The sequence below is a fragment of the Bufo bufo genome, chromosome 6, assembly GCF_905171765.1.
Source record: "Bufo bufo chromosome 6, aBufBuf1.1, whole genome shotgun sequence".
NCBI classification, from domain to species: Eukaryota; Metazoa; Chordata; class Amphibia; order Anura; family Bufonidae; genus Bufo; species Bufo bufo.
Genome location: NC_053394.1, coordinates 197,375,537 through 197,397,404, shown reverse-complemented (window position 1 = coordinate 197,397,404; position 21,868 = coordinate 197,375,537). Strand labels below are relative to the sequence as shown.

General features: G+C 44.9%; 1 protein-coding gene across 1 annotated transcript in view; it reads right to left on the bottom strand.

Annotated features, from left to right (window-relative positions):
* C6H10orf71 (chromosome 6 C10orf71 homolog) overlaps window positions 1-21,868 on the bottom strand; it is a 522,054-nt gene that overhangs the window by 423,191 nt on the left and 76,995 nt on the right. The window lies entirely within an intron of this gene.

The window sequence follows — 21,868 nt, the reverse complement described above, 5'->3', positions numbered from 1 at the left end:
ATGCAAACTGGCATCCCGAAACATGTACTAGTACTCCTTAAGGGCCCTGGGGGAGGCGCTCCCTGCAAGTGTGGTCTTAATACAACCAGTATTAGGTGTGTTATTTTATATATATAAAGTACAACCATTCATCCTTGCTTTTGTGGTGAATTTGCAGCCTGATACAAACAGTTTAGGGGGTGTTTATTTCACATATAAAAGTAAAAGTACTTCCATTCATCCTTGCTTCTGCAATCTGATACAACCACAGTACTGTTTCACTAGCACAGCTGACTCAATATGCATGTTTCTTCAATGCACAGTGTTCTACACTACTATACAGGCTCTCAGCAGCCAGGATATAGCAGTTTTTTAACGCGATTCGTCACGAATAGATTCGGATCGAATCAAATATTTTTGGGAGATTTGACAAACCGTCCAACCGAATTCGCTTATCTCTAGTAGGTAAGTGTGGGTAAACTGTTAAGGGGTTTCAGAGAGATGCTTTTATGGAATATCTCAATGTTAATAAGCGAATAGCTCCATATCAGCACAGCATGAGGGATCGGTCCTGTTAAACTAATTTAATCAATTTCTATGAGGGGGTAAGTTCTAGAATTCACCGTGACGAGTCAATGGATTTCATATATCTTGAATTCTCCAAAGCATTTGATACTGTGCTACTTAAAGGGTTAGTACATAAAATGAGAAGCTTGGACTGGGGGAAATGTGTGTATGTAGGTAAAGTAACTGGCTCAGTGATAGAATACAGAGGGTGATTATTAATGGTACACCTCAGATTACTTTACACAGTAAAGTGTCATCTGCAAAAATTATTATTTACATTGCAAGCCTTTTACAAGACCATTAATAAAAAATATAGGGCCCAATACTGAACCCTGTGGTTCAGTATTGGGCCCTATATTTTTATTAATGATCATGTAAAGGCTTGCAATGTAAATATTAAATTTTGCAGATGGCACTTTACTGTGTAAAGTAATTAAAACCAAAGAGGACAGTATACTGCTACAGAAGAATCAGGATAGATTAGAGGCTTGGTCAGAGAAGTGGCAGATGAGGTTTAACACTGACAAATGTAAGGGTATGCACAATGGAAGGAAATACATGTCACCAGTACATACAAATTGGTAAAACACTGGGTTACACTGACATGGAAAGTGACTTAGGATTTTAGTGGACAGCAAACTTAAAACTGTAGAACCAGTGTCAGGCAGCTGCTGCCAAGCATAAGATTATAGGGTACATTAAAAGAGGCATAGATGCCTGTGATGAGAACATTGTCCTACACTTTACAAATCACTAGTCAGACCACAAATGAAGTTTTGTATACAATTCTGGGCTCTTGTGAACAAGACAGACATAGCAGTGGTGGAAGAGGGTTCAGAGGAGAGCAACTTGTGACGGTCACGTACACTACACACAGGAGGGAGGATAGTGACCACTGCGCTCCACCCCTCACCCCTGGCCCATGCCTACTTGCCTCGCATGTCCTAATGACAGGGGACAAATAGACGGCAGGTCCCTAACTTAGGATACGTGCTGGGAAGACGACAAGACAAATACGGAACATGAACGGACCGGGTAAATACCCAGAGAGCTATGCAGTACTAAGGAATGAGCAGAGAATAGTCAGGAAAGCCGAGGTCAAATACCAGGAGAGAAACGAACTACAACAGGAGTCCGCAAAGAATCGTCAGGTGGAAGCCGGGGTCAGGATACCAGGAGAGATGCGCAGTACAGGAGGAGCAGGCAAAGGTAGTCCAACAATTAGCCAGGAACTAGAATTAACAGGCAACCTGTGGCCAGCAGGCTGCCTGTATTTATAGTGGGGTCTGAGGGTCATGTAACGTGGCCAGCGTCACATGACCGACAGACAGACAAATCAAGCACCGAGTGATCAGCTCGGCGCTCAAGGCAGACCTAGGAGCAGGGAGCCTCCCAGCTAGCAAAGTCGCCCTGGGAACGAGGCCAAACACAGATCCTCGCTCCCAAAGCTAAGCAGTAGGTCTGCGGCTGATGGGAAACCAAGTGCGCCTTTGGTGCCCCGCGACAGTACCCCCTTTTTACAAGGGGGCCACCGGAACCAAGACTTCAGGCGATGGCCTTTCAGGGTGTTCTAAATGAAATTTTCTAACAAGTCTAGGAGCATGAACTCCCTGGCAGGTACCAAAGATCTCTCTTCGGGTCCATACCCCTTCCAGTGAATCAGGTACTGTAAGGATTACGCACTCTCCTGACATCCACTATCTTAGACAGCATACTCGACAGCATCACTAAACAAGAATCGGCAGAGGCGAGGCTTTCAACGGTTACACAGGTTCAAATTACTTTTTAAGTAGAGATTTATGAAATACATTATGAATGTGGAACGACTCGGGCAGCTCCAACTTAAACGATACCAGATTAATCACCTCCGTGATCTTATATGGTCCAATAAAACGAGGAGCAAATTTTCTAGAAGCTAACTTAAGAGAGAGATTCTTGGAGGACAACCATACTTTATCCCCACCCCCTTGGAACGTCTCCTATCGGCCTTGCGTTTTTGAGACCTTTGAGCCTTTCTAGGTTCGATTGAACCCGGGCCCCAAACTGTGCACAGTTCGGAGGAGAGTTTATCCGCTTCAGGGTTAGAGGAGGAGATGGACGACCCAGAATGAAAACGGGGATGAAAACCATGGTTACAAAAGAAAGGGGAGACCCCAGCAGAAGAATTAACACGGTTATTCAAAGCAAATTCAGCCAACGGAAGGTATTTAACCCATAATTGCTGGTCATCGGCAACATACAACCTCAGGAATTGTTCCACAGACTGATTAAGGCGTTCAGTCTGCCCATTACTCTCAGGGTGGTAGGCGAAAGAAAAAGACAACAAAATCTGACATCTTTGACTGAAAGCCCTCCAAAATTTGGACACAAACTGCACACAAACTGCACACCCCTGTAAGATACAATATTTTCCGGGATACCATGTAACCGTACAATTTCTTTCACAAAAATAGACGCCTTGGCATTCAGAAGTTTAGACAGAGGAATGAAATGAACCATCTTGCTAAACCTATCGACCACTACCTAAACCACAGTTTTACCCTCCGCTGGCAGCAGGTCAGTAATAAAGTCCATCGAGATATGGGACCAGGGTCTACTGGGAATGGGTAGGGGTCGTAGGTTTCCAGCAGGGCGAGTCCTAGGTGTCTTAGACCTAGCACAAACCTCACAGGCTGACACGTAGGACTTGACATCCCTAAATAGAGTGGACCACCAATAAGATCTAGAAACCAGCTCTCTAGTGCCCTCAAAACCAGGATGTCCACAAAAGGCAGAATCATGACACTCACCCAACAGCTGGAGACGAAATTGTATGGGGACAAACAACTTATCTGTTCGGGTGGTTGCCGGTGCCAGATGTTGTTCAGCCTTAATGAGAGCCGAGATATCTTGGGTTAAGGCTGCTACGAAGATATTTGCTGGTAGATGGATTCAGGCGGTGCCTCTGTAGGCTGAAAGCATGGAAGCTCCGAGATAATGATCAGCCTTCACGTTTTTACTTCCAGGCTGTGAAGTAATGGAGCATCAAACGAGCAAAAATACAGTGCCCATCTAGCTGACGGGGATTCAACCTCTTAGCAGATTCGAGAAACATAAGGTTCTTATGGTCAGTGACAACAGTTAACAATGCCTTGCCCCCTCCAGAAAATGCCTCCACTCCTCAAATGCCCACTTAATGGCCAGAAACTCCCGATTCCCTATGTCGTAGTTTCTCTCGGTGAAGAAAATTTCTGGAAAAGAATGCACACGGTCTAGGTTAGTTAGACTAGCAGGACCTTGTGAAGGACTGCTTCCTGCGCCGTCCTCAGACGCATCCACCTCCACATTAAAAGGTCTCTCCTGATCTGGCTGGATCAGAATGGGAGCGCTACTGAATGCCTTTTTAGTGTTTCAAACGAAGTAATGGCCTCAGTAGACCAGTTCTCCAAATCCGCCCCTTTCTTAGTAAGGTCGGTCAACGGTTTAGCAATTACTGAAAAATTCTTAATAAATTTACGGTAGTAATTGGCAAAACCTAAGAACCATTGTAAGGCCTTTAAGGATGAAGGCCTTACCATTCCTTAATAGCTAGTACCTTACCAGGATCCATTTGAAGGTGTGAGGGGTCAGACATGCCCTAGAAACAGTATCTCCTGTACACCAAAGACACATTTCTCTTGTTTAGCGGACAACTGATTCTCCCTCAACACCTCTAATACTTGTCTAACATTAGACACATGAGATTGAAATCAGGAGAAAATATCAAAATGTTGTCAAGAGACAATGACAAATTTACCTAAAAACTCTCTAAGAATTCAATCATAAAGTTTTGGAACACAGCTGGGCATTGCTGAGTCCAAAAGGCATAACCTGATATTCAAAGTGTCCTGCCAGAGTATTGAACGCCGTCTTCAATTCGTCTCCCTCCTTGATTCGGATTAGATTATATGCCCCTTTCAGGTCAATCTTAGAAAACCAGGTTGCCCCCTAACCTGGTTAATAAATCCGGAATCAATGGGAGAGAGTATCTATTCTGGATAGTGATCTTATTCAATTTCCGGTAATCGATACAAGGCCTAAGACCACCATCCTTCTTAACGAAGAAAAACCCGCTCCCATAGGAGAGACAGAAGGTCTAATGTGCCCCTTACCGAGGCTTTCCTTAATATAATTCTCCATGGCCTTGCGTTCGGGCTTAGAGAGATTATAAATACGCCCCTTAGGAAACCTGGCACCTTCCACTAACTCTATGGCGTAATCATAAGGTCTATGGGGTGGTAGAACCTCCGGGGTAGGTGATGAGAACACATCAGAATATTCCCTCATGACCGTGGTTAATATATCAGATTCTACTGAGACCCCAGCTTGTACCACAGACAAGCACGAGTCACACTTAGGTCTACATTTAACCAACTCCCCCCTGGACCAATCAATAGTGGGGTTGTGTAATCGGAGCCAGGCAACCCTAGTACCACCTCGACCGGTAAGTTCTCCAGGACTAAGAGGGAATATTTCTCAGAGTGGCACATCCCCACGGTTAAAGAAATCTCTGAGGTACATGACCTCACCATACCACCTACCAGGGGAGTGGCGTCAATAGCCATGACATGGATAGGTGTAGGAAGAGAAAAAATTGGAATACCCAGTCTAATGGCGTATTCAGAGTCAATAAAGCTGTCCGCTGAACCAGAGTCAATAAAGGCCTCACCCGGCCATTTATTAACCCCCAGATATATTGTTATAGGTACCAAAAGCTTACATTTTTGTAATAGCAGGGTGTACCTGGTCTTTAGGTTGGCCTTGCCTTGGGAGACTTACAGAGAGGGCCTTCTTAGGACACTGGTTGATCCAATGGTCAGTATCTCTGCAGTAGAAATACACTCCACGTCTGCGGCGCAGATTCCCTTGAGTCATGCCGACCTGCATGGGTTCTTTCGGTAGAGACCTCAGCGTTGTTTCTGGGATAGACCTCAGGCTGGACACCACCTGAGGAGAGAACTGTCGTTCCTGTCGTCTCTCTCTAACTCGTACGGACTACAAGGGTCATCATCTCCTCTAGAGTCTCTGGAAGCTGATAACTCACTAGAAGATCCTTTAAGTTATCAGACAGACCTGAACTGACTCTTAAGTGCTGGTTCATTCCTGAGGGAACACACCACCTTCTGAATTGGGTGCAATACTCTTCCTCAGGTAGATCGCACTGAACCAGAACCTTTTGAGCAGTCTCGCTACCAGTCTCCTGCCTGGTTCTTCATACAGGGTACCCAGGGCCTGAAAAAAAACCTCCACTGATGTTAACAACTGGCGTCAGCAGGTAAAGAAATGCTCAGTCCTGGGGATCACCTGTAACCGGGAAATGACAATGCCCACACGTTGACTCTCGGGGCCAGAGGGATACAGGGTGCCAACGGAAAAAAAGTTTACAATTTTCTTTAAGGAAGAAACCTCTTCCGATCTCCAGAAAAGGGCTCAGGAAGCTTAATCTGGGGCTCTAAATGCAGACTGGAGGTCTGAGGGATGGTAGGTACCTTGTCCTAGCTCAAAAGACAGAGTTTCTCCCTAGCTCCTGCACCATCTGTGTCAGGGTAGAGACATGGTCAGTCAGGGTCACCAGAGGATTCATGATAAAGTGGCTAGGTTATGGCCTGTTAATCTGTGACGGTCACGTACAACTACACACAGGGGGGAGGATAGTGACCACTGCACTCCACCCTCACCCATGGCCCTGCCTACTTGCCTCGCAAGTCCTAATGACAGGGGACAAATAGACGGCAGTCCCTAACTTAGGATACGTGCTGGGATGACAGACAAGACAAATAACGGAACGTGAACGGATCGGGTAAATACCTAGAGAGCTACGCAGTACTAAGGATGAGCAGAGAATAGTCAGGAAAAGCCGAGGTCAAATACCAGGAGAGAAACGAACTACAACAGGAGTCCGCAAAGAAATCGTCAGGTGGAAGCCGGGGTCAGGATACCAGGAGAGATGCGCAGTACAGGAGGAGCAGGCAAAGGATCGTCGGGAAACAGGATCAGGTAGTATTCAGTAGTCCACAATTAGCCAGGAACCTAGAATTAACAGGCAACCTGTGGCCAGCAGGCTGCCTGTATTTATAGTGGGGTCTGAGGGTCATGTGACGTGGCCAGCGTCACATGACTGACAGACAGACAAGTCGAGCACCGAGTGATCAGCTCGGCGCTCAAGGCAGACCTAGGAGCAGGGAGCCTCCCAGCTAGCAAAGCCGCCCTGGGAATGAGGCCAAACACAGATCCTCGCTCCCGAAGCTAAGCAGCAGGTCTGCGGCTGATGGGAGACCGAGTGCGCCTTTGGCGCCCCGTGACACAACTAAAGTAATAACTGGAATGGGTGGACTACAGAAGAAAAACCTCCCAAGCTGTAAGCTCTGCGCTGCGATTGGACAGCGCTACAGCCTGGGAGAAGTAATGCCCAGGGGAAAACAGCGCAGACTCCACCTAGTTTAACAAATTCAGCGAAAATACCGGAGGACATAGCAGGAGAATGGAGCGATGCCCCAGAATAATAGTAAGTGCAGTGAGATCCTGGGGCGCCGCTCTACACAGCCTGCTTATTATCTTACAATGTTTGGACCGATGAAAGGTCCTCTTTAAGAGGGGTCTGGATGTATTTTTGGAGTGCAATAATTAGTGTTTAGTGAAGCAAAGCATCCAAAGTTGAATTTGATCTCAATTTGCAACTAATACGAATTTCCTAACGCTTCATGGTAATAGAATATTTTTTTTTCAAAATGGAGCTACATGTGTTACAAAAGTAGAAAACATAGAATGTGTATCGGCAGTTAAGAACCATTTGGCCCATCTAGTATGCCCAATATACTGAATACTATGAATAGCCCTTGGCCCTATTTTATATGAAGGATGGCCTTATGCCTATCCCATGCATGTTTAAACTCCTTCACTGTATTTGCAGCTACCATTTCTGCAGGAAGGCTATTCCATGCATCACTACTCTCTCAGTAAAGTAATACTTCCTGATATTACTTTTAAACCTTTGCCCCTCTAATTTAATACACTGATACAAGAGGATATGTAACGGATCTCCTGGCACTCCGACCGGGTTACCTCCGTTGATGGGTGCTCCTAGTGCTTCCGAGGTCTCCAAGCACTCCACTCCACTCGACACCATAACCTCCACAGGAACCAGGAACAGAAACAGCTCTTACAAGAGCTAGTAGTTATAGCCAGGGGAGTATAGCAATCTTCAGCGTATAGTAATCCCCAGTGTCGATCAGTTACTCAAACACCAGCCTCAAATGATGAAGGGTTTAAAACAGGAACTGTCTTTATTGAAGATCAACTCAGTATATATACAGTTCAAGAAGTCTAACAACATAACGCAATCAACATGAACAACATGCAAAACAGACATCTTCACCCCCTCCATAATGAATGAATAGGGGAGAGGAGACACATGTGATGGGATTATCTCCTTAGTGTGTTGGCTGCTCCTATAATCAGCTTTCTTAATCCCTTCACTACACAATCAGTGGGAGTCTCGGTGCAGAGTCAACCCTTTTTGTGTTGCTGAATCCACACCATGCACCTTTAATGGGCAATAGGAAATATGTGGCATATAAATTCCACACATAAAATCAGGGTTTCATAGTTCCTTGTAACCCCAAAAGGTCTGAGGGGGTCTCCATTGTTCTGGGTCCATAGTCCGTAGGAAGGAGGCTGGCCCTCAGCTTCTCAGCAGCCCCTGTGATGGTTCAGTCTGTCACATTTCTCCCCTCCCCAGTGGGTTTTCTCACAAGCAGTTTTTCTTCTTTTAAATATTCTCTCCTCTTTTACCTTTATGTATTTAATGTTTCTTTCATATCCCCTTTGTCTCGTCTTTCTTCCAAGCTATACATGTTAAGGGTCCTTTATCTTTCCTGGTAAGTTTTATCCTGCAATCCATGTACTAGTTTAGTAGCTCTTCTCTGTACTCTCTCCAAAGTATCAATATCCTTCTGGAGTATGGTCTCCAGTACTGAGCACAATACTCCAAATGAGTATCACTAGTGCTCTATAGTGCGGCATGAGCACCTCCCTCTTTCTACTGGTAATGCCTCTCCCTAGACACCCAATCATTCTGCTCGCATTTCCTGCTGCTCTACGACATTGTCTGCCTACCTTTTAAGTCTTCTGAAATAATGACCCCTAAATCCCTTTCCTCAGATATGAGGTTAGGACTGTATCATGATTTTATATTCTGCTCTTGGGTTTTTACGCCCCAGGTGCATTATCTTGCACTTATCAAACATTAAATTTTAGTTGCCAGATTTTTGACCATTCCTCTAGTTTTCCTAATTCCTTTTCCATTTGGTTTATCCCTCAGGAACTTCAACCCTATTACAAATCTTTGTGTCATCAGCAAAAAGACACACCTACCATCGAGACTTCTGCAATTCGCTGATAAAGTTATTAAACATATGGGTCCCAGAACAGATCCCTGAGGTACCCCACTGGTACAAGACCATGGTCTGAATATACTCGATTCGAACTGAACAGTGTCTTCCTTGGGCTTTGATTCTCAAATTGGGGTGAATATGCATGCTAATTTTTCTGTTATTGGGGTGTCCACCTTGCTTAATAGATAAGTAATTCTATTAAGTCTTGATTCTCAAATTGGGATGAATAAGCTTGATAATTTTACTGTTATTGAGGTGTCCACCTTGTTAAAAATATACCGTAGTTTTCGCTCCATAAGACGCAAAAGGGTGGAAAAATGCCCCTGCGTCTTTTGGGGCGAATACTAATGAAGCGCTTCCATTTTGGAAGTGCTCATTAGTACCGGAGGACTGGGAAGCGGTAAAGACTCTGTACTCACCGCTTCCTGGTCCTTGGCTGTCAGCTGTGAAGGCTGCGCACAGTGTGAGGGCACGCTGTGACCTCACGCTGTGCACGCCGGGTCACAGCACAGCCGACAGCATGAAGAAGACAGAGTGCGCTGGAGGTGAGGAGCGGCGGCGTCCAGGAGCAGGACAGTAAATGTTTTTTTTTATTTTATTTGCTCTGTGACACTGGGGGAATAATAAATGGCACTAGGGGCATAATAAATAGTGTTGAGCGCGAATATTCAAAAAGCAAATTTTTATGGCGAATATCGGCACTTTGAGAATATTTAGAATATAGTGCTATATATTCGTAATAAAGAATATTCAATTTTTTGTTTGTTTGTTTTTTTAACACAGTACACATTAGGTGATCATCCCTCCCTTCTTCTAGCTTGTGGGCCAATGAGAAGGCTTTGTCACAGCTTAGCAACATTCCTAGCAACTAATAGAATAGTTGCCTACCCCTTAGTATATAAGAACCTCCCCAGCAGCTATTTTCTAAAGTTTATTGCGGTTATGAAAGAGACAGCAGTGTCATTTCTGTGCTTTGTGCTTTGTTGTATTACATTAGACAGTTAACTTTATATATATATATATATAATTCAGATAGTTAGGGGGAGATAGTCAGTGTAGGTTAGATTGATCTTTAGTGTACCTGATAGGTTCTGCTGTCCATACATACATGCTACAGACATATTGCTGTGAAGTCACAAGTTGCACATTTTGCGAAAATTTGCAAGCGCAAATATATTGGAGCACTCTTTCTGCATATAAAGCTATTCTAATGTTCTGCCGTGCTAACCATTTTCTCCAGTCTCAGGAAACTTATACCAGCTTGAAAAATGTAGCATAAGTGACCCACGCCGGTATTTTGTGTGCATTAGGCCTCATGCACACGACCGTTGTGTGCACCCGTGGCCGTTGTGCCGTTTTCCGTTTTTTTTCGCGGACCCATTGACTTTCAATGGGTCCGTGGAAAAATCGGAAAATGCACCGTTTTGCAGCCGCATCCGTGATCCGTGTTTCCTGGCCGTGAAAAAAATATGACCTGTCCTATTTTTTTCACGGCCAACGGTTCACGGACCCATTCAAGTCAATGGGTCCGTGAAAGAACACGGATGCACACAAGATTGGCATCCGTGTCCGTGATCCGTGGCCGTAGGTTAGTTTTTATACAGACGGATCCGAAGATCCGTCTGCATAAAGCTTTTTCAAAGCTGAGTTTTCACTTCGTGAAAACTCAGAACCGCAAGTATATTCTAACACAGAAGCGTTCCCATGGTGATGGGGACGCTTCTAGTTAGAATACACTACAAACTGTGTACAAGACTGCCCCTGCTGCCTGGCAGCACCCGATCTCTTACAGGGGGGCCGTGACCAGCACAATTAACCCCCTTCAGGTGCGGCACCTGAAAGGGTTAATTGTACTATCATATCCCCCTGTAAGAGATCAGGGCTGCCAGGCAGCAGGGGGCAGACCCCCCCCCCCCCCCCTCCCCAGTTTGAATATCATTGATGGCCACCTCTATTGTAATAATAGGTTGGTGGCCAGTGCGGCCCACCCCTCCCTCTATTGTAATAATTCGTTGGTGGCACAGTGTGCGGCCCCCCCCCTCCCTCCCTCTATTGTAATAATTCGTTGGTGGCACAGTGTGCGCCCCCCATCGGCCCCCCTCCCTCTATAGCATTAACAACATTGTGGCCAGTGTGCGGCCTCCCATCTCCCCCCCCCTCCCCCCCATCATCATTGGTGGCAGCGGAGTTCCGATCGGAGTCCCAGTTTAATCGCTGGGGCTCCGATCGGTAACCATGGCAACCAGGACGCTACTACAGTCCTCGTTGCCATGGTTACTTAGCAATAGTACAATAGTAGAAGATTAATACTTACCTGCTGCTGCGATGTTCGTGTCCGGCCGGGAGCTCCACCTACTGGTAAGTGACAGCCTCAGGTCTGTGCGGCGCATTGCTAAATGAACCGTCACTTACCAGTAGGAGGAGCTCCCGGCCGGACACGAACATGACAGCTCCCAGGTAAGTATGAATCTTGTACTATTGCTAGTAACCCGCTGCCACCAATGATCGGGGGGGGGGGGGGGCGCAAGATGGGAGGCCGCACACTGGCCACCAATGTTGTTAATGCTATAGAGGGAGGGGGGCCAATGATTGCCACCAACAATTTATTACAATAGAGGGAGGAAGGGGGGGGGGGGGGGCGCACACTGTGCGACCAACGATTTATTACAATAGAGAGGGGGGAAGGAGGGGGGCGGGGGGGGGCGCACACTGTGCACCACAAATTATTACAATAGAGGGAGGAAGGGGGGGGCCGCACTGGCCACCAATGATATTCAAACTGGGGAGGGGGGGTCTGCCCCCTGCTGCCTGGCAGCCCTGACCTCTTACAGGGGGATATGATAGTACAATTAACCCCTTCAGGTGCGGCACTTGAGGGGTTAATTGTGCTGATCACGGCCCCCTGTAAGAGATCGGATGCTGCTAGGCAGCAGGGGGCAGTCATGTACACAGTTTGTAGTATATTCTAACTAGAAGCGTCCCCATCACCATGGGAACGCCTCTGTGTTAGAATATACTGTCGGAAATGAGGTTGCACGATCTAACTCATATCCGACAGTATATTCTAACATAGAGGCGTTCCCATGGTGATGGGGACGCTTCAAGTTAAAATATACCATCGGATTGGAGAAAACTCTGATCCGATGGTATAAAAGGGACTCCAGACTTTACATTGAAAGTCAATGGGTACGGATCCGTTTGAAATGGCACCATATTGTGTCAACGTCAAACGGATCCGTCCCTATTGACTTGCATTGTAATTCAGGACGGATCCGTTTGGCTCCGCACGACTTTATTTTCATGTCCGTGGATCCTCCAAAAATCAAGGAAGACCCACGGACGAAAAAACGGTCACGGATCACGGGAAAAAAAATACGCTCGTGTGCCTCACGCAAATAATAAATTGCCGATTTTCGCAATCAAGAATACAATCTTGAATTGTCGAATTCCCGAATATATGTAGAATATTCTACAAAATATTTGCAAAATATCGCAAATTCGAATATTGCCCCTGCGGCTTATCACTAATAATAAATGGCACTGGGGGCATAATAAATGGCACTGGAGGCATAATAAATGGCACTGGAGGCATAATAAATGGCACCGGGGGCTCATAACTGGCATGGGGCTAATAGGGGCTCATAAATGGCATGGGGGCTCATAAATGGCATGGGGGGCTGATCTGAGGTCTTACTGGGGTCTTATTAACATTGGGGGTCTGATCTGAGGTCTGATTAAGGGGCTTATTAACATTGGGGGTCTGATTGGGGCTGTCAGATGAAGTCTGATTTAACATTGGGGGTCTGATTGCTGGCCTGATCTGAGATCTAATGAAAAATATTTTTTTATTATTGTCCTCCTCTAAAACCTAGGTGCAACTCTATTACGCCTTGATTCTCAAATTGCGGTCAACCTGCCTACTTCTACTGTTAGTCGGGTGTCCACATAGTTTAATAGATAAACAATTATACTATGCCTTGATTCTCAAATATAGGAGAATAACCTGTCTTGTTCTACTGTTAGTGGGTTGTCCACATTAACACTGAATAACGTATTGTACATATATAGTTAGTGTTACAGTATAGTTTGTCCAACAGACAGTTGCCAGGGCCCTCCAACGGAACCGGTAGTGGCAAAAATGTTGCTGGAGCCGGTAGAAGTAACAGTAGAAGGGGGGTGGTAGCACCAGCTGCAGTAACAGGCCAGAGCTGCCATTGTCATCCAGCAGTTGTGTTTTAACGACCAATCTTTCTGTCCTGGAATGGTTGACTCAGATCAACATCATCTCAACCGACATCAGGCACCCACAGCCAGGAGTCGGTGGGTCCCTCTGACACAACACTTAGTTGGCATGGTCCAGGAACAAGCTCTGTGCCCTCACCTGTTGTTGAACCTGCCTCTTTCCTTTGCTGCTCCTTCTGCCAGGCAAGTAATGCATGCCACTGGCTCTTCTCCACTTTTTAGTGATGAAGATATTATTAAGGACAGTCAGCAGCTACTGGCCAGCCCAGATTTGAAGGAGAGGTCTGCTGCTTCCTCCTGTAGGCGTGCAAGTAATGATGATGACAGTCGCGTGGGAGCAGGTGTTGTGAGCAGTCAGGGACATGGCCATGAGGCTGGTCAGGTTCACATAAGTGACGTGCTGACAGTAATAGATGATGATGCAGCTGATGGCATGTGGCGGCTTGCACATGAAACGGGCAGGGTGGTAGTGTGAGCCAGCAGGGTGGCAACAGTGTGAGATCTGGAGCCAAACGTGCCCGGGGTAGACTGTCTGCTACTCCAGAGCCTACCTGTCTGGAAACAACTAGCGGTGCATGGCTTCAGACAGGAAGCGACAGGCAGTCAGCACGTAGTGGTGGGAGTAAAAAGCCAAACTCGCCAGTTTGGGAATTTTTTAGTCGCTTAAGGACTTCAGCGTGATCGTATGTAGGATCCCTGGGAAGAAGGTGAAGCGCGGCCAATGTTGGCAGCACGGCCCTGTGTCAACACATGAAGCGTCACCATAAAGTCGCCTGGGAAAACCGTGGCACTTATGTTGTGGTACAGCAGCCTGCAACGCTTCTCCAGTAGTCAAGGCTCCACCACTTCAGCAGAAGGAAGCTGTGTTTCCTTCCCATTGTCTACTGGTCCTGATGCTCTTGCTCGTCATGCGTTTTGCCAGCAATCGATCACTGAGGCGATTGTAAAGATACAACAGTATGCGTGCACTCATCCAACGACACAAAAGCTGAACATGTTCCTGGTCAAGTTGCTGGTACTACAGTCCCTCCCTTTCCAGGTGGTTGACTCTGCACATTTCAGAGAACTGATGGCTTGTGCCCACCCAAGGTGGAGAGTACCAAGCTGTCACTACTTCTCTAAAAAGTTGCACCAGCCCTGCATACATATAGCAGAAGGCCAGTCCTTGAACCTGTCAGTGTCTGGTACAGTTCATAGCAGTGCCAATGTGTGGAGCTATAACATATATGTCCTTATATATGTCCTTTACAGCCCACTGGGTAAATGTGGTTCTTGCCCAGGCACACCATCAACTTGGCCAGGTGATGTCAATGCCGCCTCCGTGTTCTCATGCTGTGATTCCGGAGCCAATGTACTCCTCTGCCTCCTCATCCACCTTCTCATCAGCCTCCACTGTAGGCACATTTCTGAGTTGTCCTCCAGTACCCCACTGATGCTTAGCACGGAGGTGTCACACTGTTCTGCACCTAGTTTGCCAGGGTGACTGGAGTCACACTGGGGAGGAACTGCTCCTTCATCAAGAATTTAAATCCTGGTTGTTTCCTTGCCAACTGAAGATTGAAACCATGGTCACCGATAACGAGAAAAACATTCTGTCGGTGCTATGTCAAGGAGGGCTGACCCATGTGCCATTCATGGTGCACGTCTTTAATCTGTTCGTATCCCAGTTCCTGAAGTCTTCCACCCAACTGCAAAATGGCTTGAAAATGGCCACTTCACTTCAGCCAATCTTACCGTGCAAAACCCGCCCTCTTTGAGATGCAAAGGCAGAATAGTGTTCCCCAACATCGCTTCATATGTGATTTTGCACACATAGAAACTTCACTCTCCACATGTTGGACAGACTGTATGAGCAAAGGAAAGCCGAGAACAATTTCTTGATGCGGGAAGACAGAAGTACTCCCCTGTGTAACTCTAACATTAGCCAGTGACAGCTCATGTGTAACACCTGCTGTTTGCTCAAGCCCTTTGAGGAGGCCACTTTATTTGTCAGTCGCCAGGACTATGGGATGAATGATGTCATTCTACTCCTTCATGTCCTGGAGCAGATGCTGAAAAATCTGACTGGCCAGGAGCCAGGGGATGTGGTGCCTAAATCTTATGGCCACCTGAGCCCTGTGGGGGTGAACTGGAGGTTGAGGATGATGAGGATGAAGAGCAGAACATTAAAGCCCAGGAATTGTATACAGAAATTGGTGGTTGATGTGCCCAAGCGACAGGAGAGGAACAGGAGGAGCTGGAGAGCAATGAGAAAGACTAGGCAGCTGACCCTGACAGACCATGGCAGTATACAGTGGAGATGAAAGCAGGGAGTCCCTTTTATTCCCTTGCACAAATGGCCATATGCATGCTGAGTTGCTTGCGTAGTGATAGACGCATTATCACTATTCGGCAGAGGGATGACTATTGGCTCTCCACGATTTTAGCCGCTCATTACCAGGCCAAAATGGGGGCCTTTTTACACCTGTTGAAAGGGATGATAAACTCAACTACTATTGAGACATCCTATGTAGTCGGTTGGTCACTGCCTATGTGCACCATCGCCCATCATCATGAAGGTCTGAACCGGGGGAACCCTCTGCGCTCATGCTCCACTGCCATGACTGCTAGAGGATGGTGGGGAGGCATGAGCAGCAGTAGAGCCATCAGCAATAACTTGAGTCTCGAGTCTCTGATGAGCATGTTTCTTCAGCCGCTAATGAAAGAAACCAGCCAGCAGCAGCAGGACATGGAGCAGAACCTGAACACCAGGTGATAGCATACTTGGACTGTACACTGTCACCAAGATCCCTTGGACTACTGGACAGGCAAACTAGAATTGTGGCAACCTGCAGTAGTGTGGCATCAGATTGGGTGTTTAGTGTAGCGTGGGACATAATTACCCAAAGGGAACTCTCCTTTAACCGAAAATGTTAAGAGATTAACCTTTTATAAAGATGAATCAGGTGTGGATTAGCCAGGATTTTCTCACATCAGTTAATCATAGCGGTTAATAGATCATGTGAACAGGGCACATAGTGGAAATCCCAATGTGCTGACTTTTGCTGGCCTTGAAGTAGTTAACTGCACTGAAAGAGGTGGTGACAGAGAAAGGGAGCTTCTGAGAAGAGAAACTATATGGATCCTACGCACGGATGCATTGGGTCCGCTGGGACTAAATGAAAAAATAGATATGAGCGTATTTTTGTAATGAACCACTCTTGCTTATTGTATTTTCGTATTTTGATTTGTTCTTATTGGTTTATTTATGTTCACATATGCACCTTACATCATTGAAGAGGTCCCGCCTGACTAAAATCCCTGCCCTCCCTCTTGAGAGGCCAGGTGTTGATTACTTAGTAATTAAGCAAATTACTGCGATGATGCGGCTTCCTGTGCACTATAAGAAGGTGCCGTGACCTCTTCAGTGTTGGAAAGCCAGAAGAAGCGCATACATGCGCGAAACGGCTGTCGCTTACTTGCTGCTGTATCTGCAACCCTTGCACCCCCCTCCTGCCATGGAATAAAGTTACCTGCCTATCAATGGTGAGTGCCGCTCGTTTTTGTTCTCTTTTTACTTTTATCATTTTTCTCACATCAGTGCCTGACGCATCAGACTAGATCATTCCGGCATCAATGTTCTGACTACAGTGTGCTGTCACAGCAGAACATTTTTAAATATGGCCCATTAATACTGATCATGTGCTTCAGACACTATTCTGATGCTGCCACATGCCTGATGCCAAACATCTGCTGCCACTGTTTCCATCTTTTACTACTAACACCATCTTGTGCTGCTACTGCTGTTGCCCCCCATCCTTTATGACTGGGCTACTTTGTTGACTTTTCATGCTGTTGCCACCCTCCCCACTCTGTGAGTAGGCCACTATGTTGACTCCTCATGCTGTTGCCACCCTCACCATTGTGTGACCAGGCCACTATGTTGACTCCTCATGCTGTTGCCACCCTCACCACTCTGTGACTGGGCCACTATGTGGACTCGTCATGCTGTTGATACCCTCCTACTCTTTGAGTGGACCACTATGATGGCTCCTCATGCTGTTGCCACCTTCACCACTCTGTGACCGGGCCACTATGTTGACTCCTCATGCTGTTGCCACCTTCACCACTGTGTGACTGGGCCATTATGTGGACTCATCATGCTATTTATATCCTCCCACTCTGTGACTGGACCACTATGTTGACTTCTCATGCTGTTGCTACCTTCACCACTCTGTTCTGGGGCCACTAGTGTCCCTGTTTGGCTTTGTTGACATTATTGTTTATTTTACCCTTCTTCTGATCTGTCAGAAGAACTGAAAAATGGAAAACACTAACAGATCTTGTCTTTGGAGCATCCATAAGGCCTCTATCCCATGGTCAGTATTTTGCATCAGAATTTGATCATGGTTTGGAAGCCAAAAGCAGGAGTGGGTCCAAAACACAGAATACATGCAAATCTTTCCACCACAAGGAATCTCTTTTGGACCCACTCCCGTTTTTGCCTTACAAATACTGATCAATTACTGACCAAATACTGACCGTGTGAAGGCGGATGCTCAAAATATAGGATCTGTTTTTTTTTCTTTTTTTGTTGTTCTGTCAAATCAGAAGGGCAAAATAAACAGTGATGTCAACACAAACCTACTGCTGACACCCTCCCCACTTTGTCATGGGGCCAGGACAGTGGCTAACAAAATAGGTTATCTATCAATGTGGAAACAGCAGACAATGTAAAATGAGACAGCTTTTTCCCACTATAGTAGAATCAGTGGCTAACAGAACAGGTTATCTATCAATCAAAATGGACACCCCAAAAACAGTGAAATGAGACAGCTCTTTCCCACTATATTAGAATCTTGGGCCACTGCATGGTTAAAGGGGTTGTCTCATCTCAGACAATGGGGGGCATATATCGCTAGGATATGCCCCCATTGTCTTATCAGTGTTGGTCCCACCCCTGGGACCCGCACCTATCTCCTAAATGGTGCCCCGCAAAGTGGTGGCTGGAAGACTCCGGTCCGGCCAGCACCAAGCGCTTTCCCCATAGAATGGGGATGTACCGCACATGACTGGCCACCGCTCCTATTCACTTCTATGAGCCCGATGGATATAGCCGAGTGCTCGGCTATTTTCAGCGGCCTGATAGAAATGAATGGAGGGTGGCTGCACATGCGCAGTGCGCCCTCTACCGCTTTCGGGGCTCTGTTCTTTATATAGGTGCTGGTCCCAGCGATGGGACCCATACCTGTCAGACAATGGGGGCATATTCTAGCGATATTCCCCCATTGTATGAGATGAGTCAATCCTTTTAAGTACATTATATACATTGACCCATAAGGTTGAGTTCACACTTTAGTTATTTGGTCAGTTAATTGCAGTAGTTATTGTATGGTGAGCCAAAATCAGGAGCCAACCCTACTGTCAGATAAGGTATCAATATAAGATCTGCATTTGTTCTGTGTTTTTGCCCCGTAACTGACCAAATAAGTGAAGTGTGAACTGAGTCTAAGGCCTCATGCACACGGACGTTGTGTGCCCGAGGCCGTATTGCGGCCCGCATATGGCGGGTCCGCAATACACAGGCACCGGCCCGTGTGCACTCCGCATCACGGATGCTTATCCATTCACTTGAATGGGTCCGCAATCACGGAGATGCAGAACGGAAGCACGGATCGAAACCCCACGGAAGCACTACGGGGTGCTTCCGTGGTATTTTTGGCCGTGCCTCCGCACTGCAAAAAAATAGAACAGAGTTTTTTTTTATTCCTAGAGGTTGCTGTATGCTTTCTTTTAGTTTGGCTAGGGATTAGTTAGGACTGTCAGTGGCCTGCACAATGATGCGCATATCCATATACTGTATGTGACCTGCTTGTCATCCTGACGCACAGTAACTGTTTTACTACCAGAAAGGACTAGCTATGTATGTTGCTGCAATGCACAGTGATGTACACAGAGATACACTCTCCCTGCAGGCCAGGATATAGCTGATTTGATGCGCTTCGTGACAGATTAATTCGGAACAAAGCTAATTTCTGGGAGAAATTTGTCAAAGTGTCCAAATAAAAAAAAATTTAAATTCGCTCATCTCTAGCAATAATATTAGATATTATAGTTATTATATTTCTGGAGAAGGGTCATTGATTCAGAGAGTTATTCTGATTGTCTGATTGGAGTCAGGAAGGAGCTTTTCCCCCTAAAATGAAGAAAACTGGCTCCCACCATGTTTTTTTTTTTTTTCTTGCCTTCCATTTTTAGTCACCTTTCCTCACAGAAAGCATAATAGTGAGCAATCAAAAAGTACTATGTACCTCAAAATAATGATCTTGAAACTGTCACCTCATCCTGCAAAAAAAGAACCCTAACACATTGCCAGAAAAAGAAAAAAAATATATGGCTCTCAAAAAAGGGCTACACAAAAATATGATAATTTTTTTTCAAAAATGCAAAAAATACTGAAAAAATATAAAGAAAAAATATAAAAAATAGACATATTAGGTATTGGCACGTCTTTAATGACCCGTTCTGTAAAAATATTACATGATCTACCCCATCAGGTATACACCGTGAAAAAAAATAAAAAGAATGGTGCCAGAGCAGCTAATTTTTGGTCACCTTGCCTCCCAAAAAAACATAATATCAAGCCATCAAAAATTCTTATGTACCCTAAAACTTTACTAATAAAAGCAACGCTCTGTCCCTCAAAAGACAATCCCTCAGACACCTATGTTGGGAGAAAAAAATAATTGCTATGGATGTTAGTATAGTATATAAAAAGTATTTTTATGATAAAAAAAAATGAAAAAAAAAAATATAAATATATATATATATATATATATTTAGAGATGAGCGAATTTCCGCTTATAAAATTCGTCCCCTGCATGACAGAAACAGGACGGATCCGTTTTGCAGCCTATAGACTTTTATTATGACGGAATGAATAACGGAATGCCTCTAAAGGCATTCAGTTATGCATTCAGTCGTAGAATTGCGTTATGGTCCGTGGTAACGGAATCCATAACGCAATTCAACTTTAACCAACAAACGAAGTGTGAACGAATTTCAAAATATGAAATTGGCTCATCTATAATATATATATATATATATATATATATATATATATATATATATATATATACACAGTACAGACCAAAAGTTTGGACACACCTTCTCATTCAAATAGTTTTCTTTATTTTCATGACTATGAAGGCATCAAAACTATGAATTAACACATGTGGAATTATATACATAACAAACAAGTGTGAAACAACTGAAAATGTCATATTCTAGGTTCTTCAAAGTAGCCACCTTTTGCTTTGATTACTGCTTTGCACACTCTTGGCATTCTCTTGATGAGCTTCAAGAGGTAGTCCCCTGAAATGGTCTTCCAACAGTCTTGAAGGAGTTCCCAGAGATGCTTAGCACTTGTTGGCCCTTTTGCCTTCACTCTGCGGTCCAGCTCACCCCAAACCATCTTGATTGGGTTCAGGTCCGGTGACTGTGGAGGCTAGGTCATCTGGCGCAGCACCCCATCACTCTCCTTCATGGTCAAATAGCCCTTACTTTCAAAGTTTTCCCAATTTTTCGGCTGACTGACTGACCTTCATTTCTTAAAGTAATGATGGGCACTCGTTTTTCTTTACTTAGCTGCTTTTTTTTTGCCATAATACAAATTCTAACAGTCTATTCAGTAGGACTATCAGCTGTGTATCCACCTGACTTCTCCTCAACGCAACTGATGGTCCCAACCCCATTTATAAGGCAAGAAATCCCACTTATTAAACGTGACAGGGCACACCTGTGAAGTGAAAACCATTTCAGGGGACTACCTCTTGAAGCTCATGAAAAGAATGCCAAGAGTGTGCAAAGCAGTAATCAAAGCAAAAGGTGGCTACTTTGAAGAACCTAGAATATGACTTATTTTCAGTTTTTTCACACTTGTTTGTTATGTATATAATTCCACATGTGTTAATTCATAGTTTTGATGCCTTCAGTGTGAATCTACAATTTTCATAGTCATGAAAATAAAGAAAACTCTTTGAATGAGAAGGTGTGTCCAAACTTTTGGTCTGTACTGTGTGTGTGTATATATATATATATATATATATATATATATATATATATATATATATATATATATATATATATATACATATATACACAAAGAAAGAGCAGCAGCACTTGTAGATGTAATCGGGTGCAGAATCCTCTGACCTTAGGCAATTCGGTCAAATATGGTTGTAGAGACTTCAAAGAAGAGGCAGCACTCCAGAGTATCAGTAAAAACGACCCACTTTAATTCCCCTGTGCAACGTTTCAACTGCTCCTTGCAGTCTTTCTCAAGTGTATATATATATATATATATATATATATATATATATATATATATATATATATATATATATATATATATATATATATACATACAGTGGATATAAAAAGTCTACACACCCCTGTTAAAATGTCAGGTTTCTGTGATGTAAAAAAAATGAGACAAAGATAAATACCACTCAATTGAAAAACAAACTGAAATCTTTTAGGTGGAGGGAAGAAAACAAAAAACAAAAAAATAATGTGGTTGCATAAGTGTGCACACCCTCTTATAACTGGGGATGTAGCTGTGTTCAGAATTAAGCAATCACATTCAAAATCATGTTAAATAGGAGTCAGCATACACCTGCCATCATTTA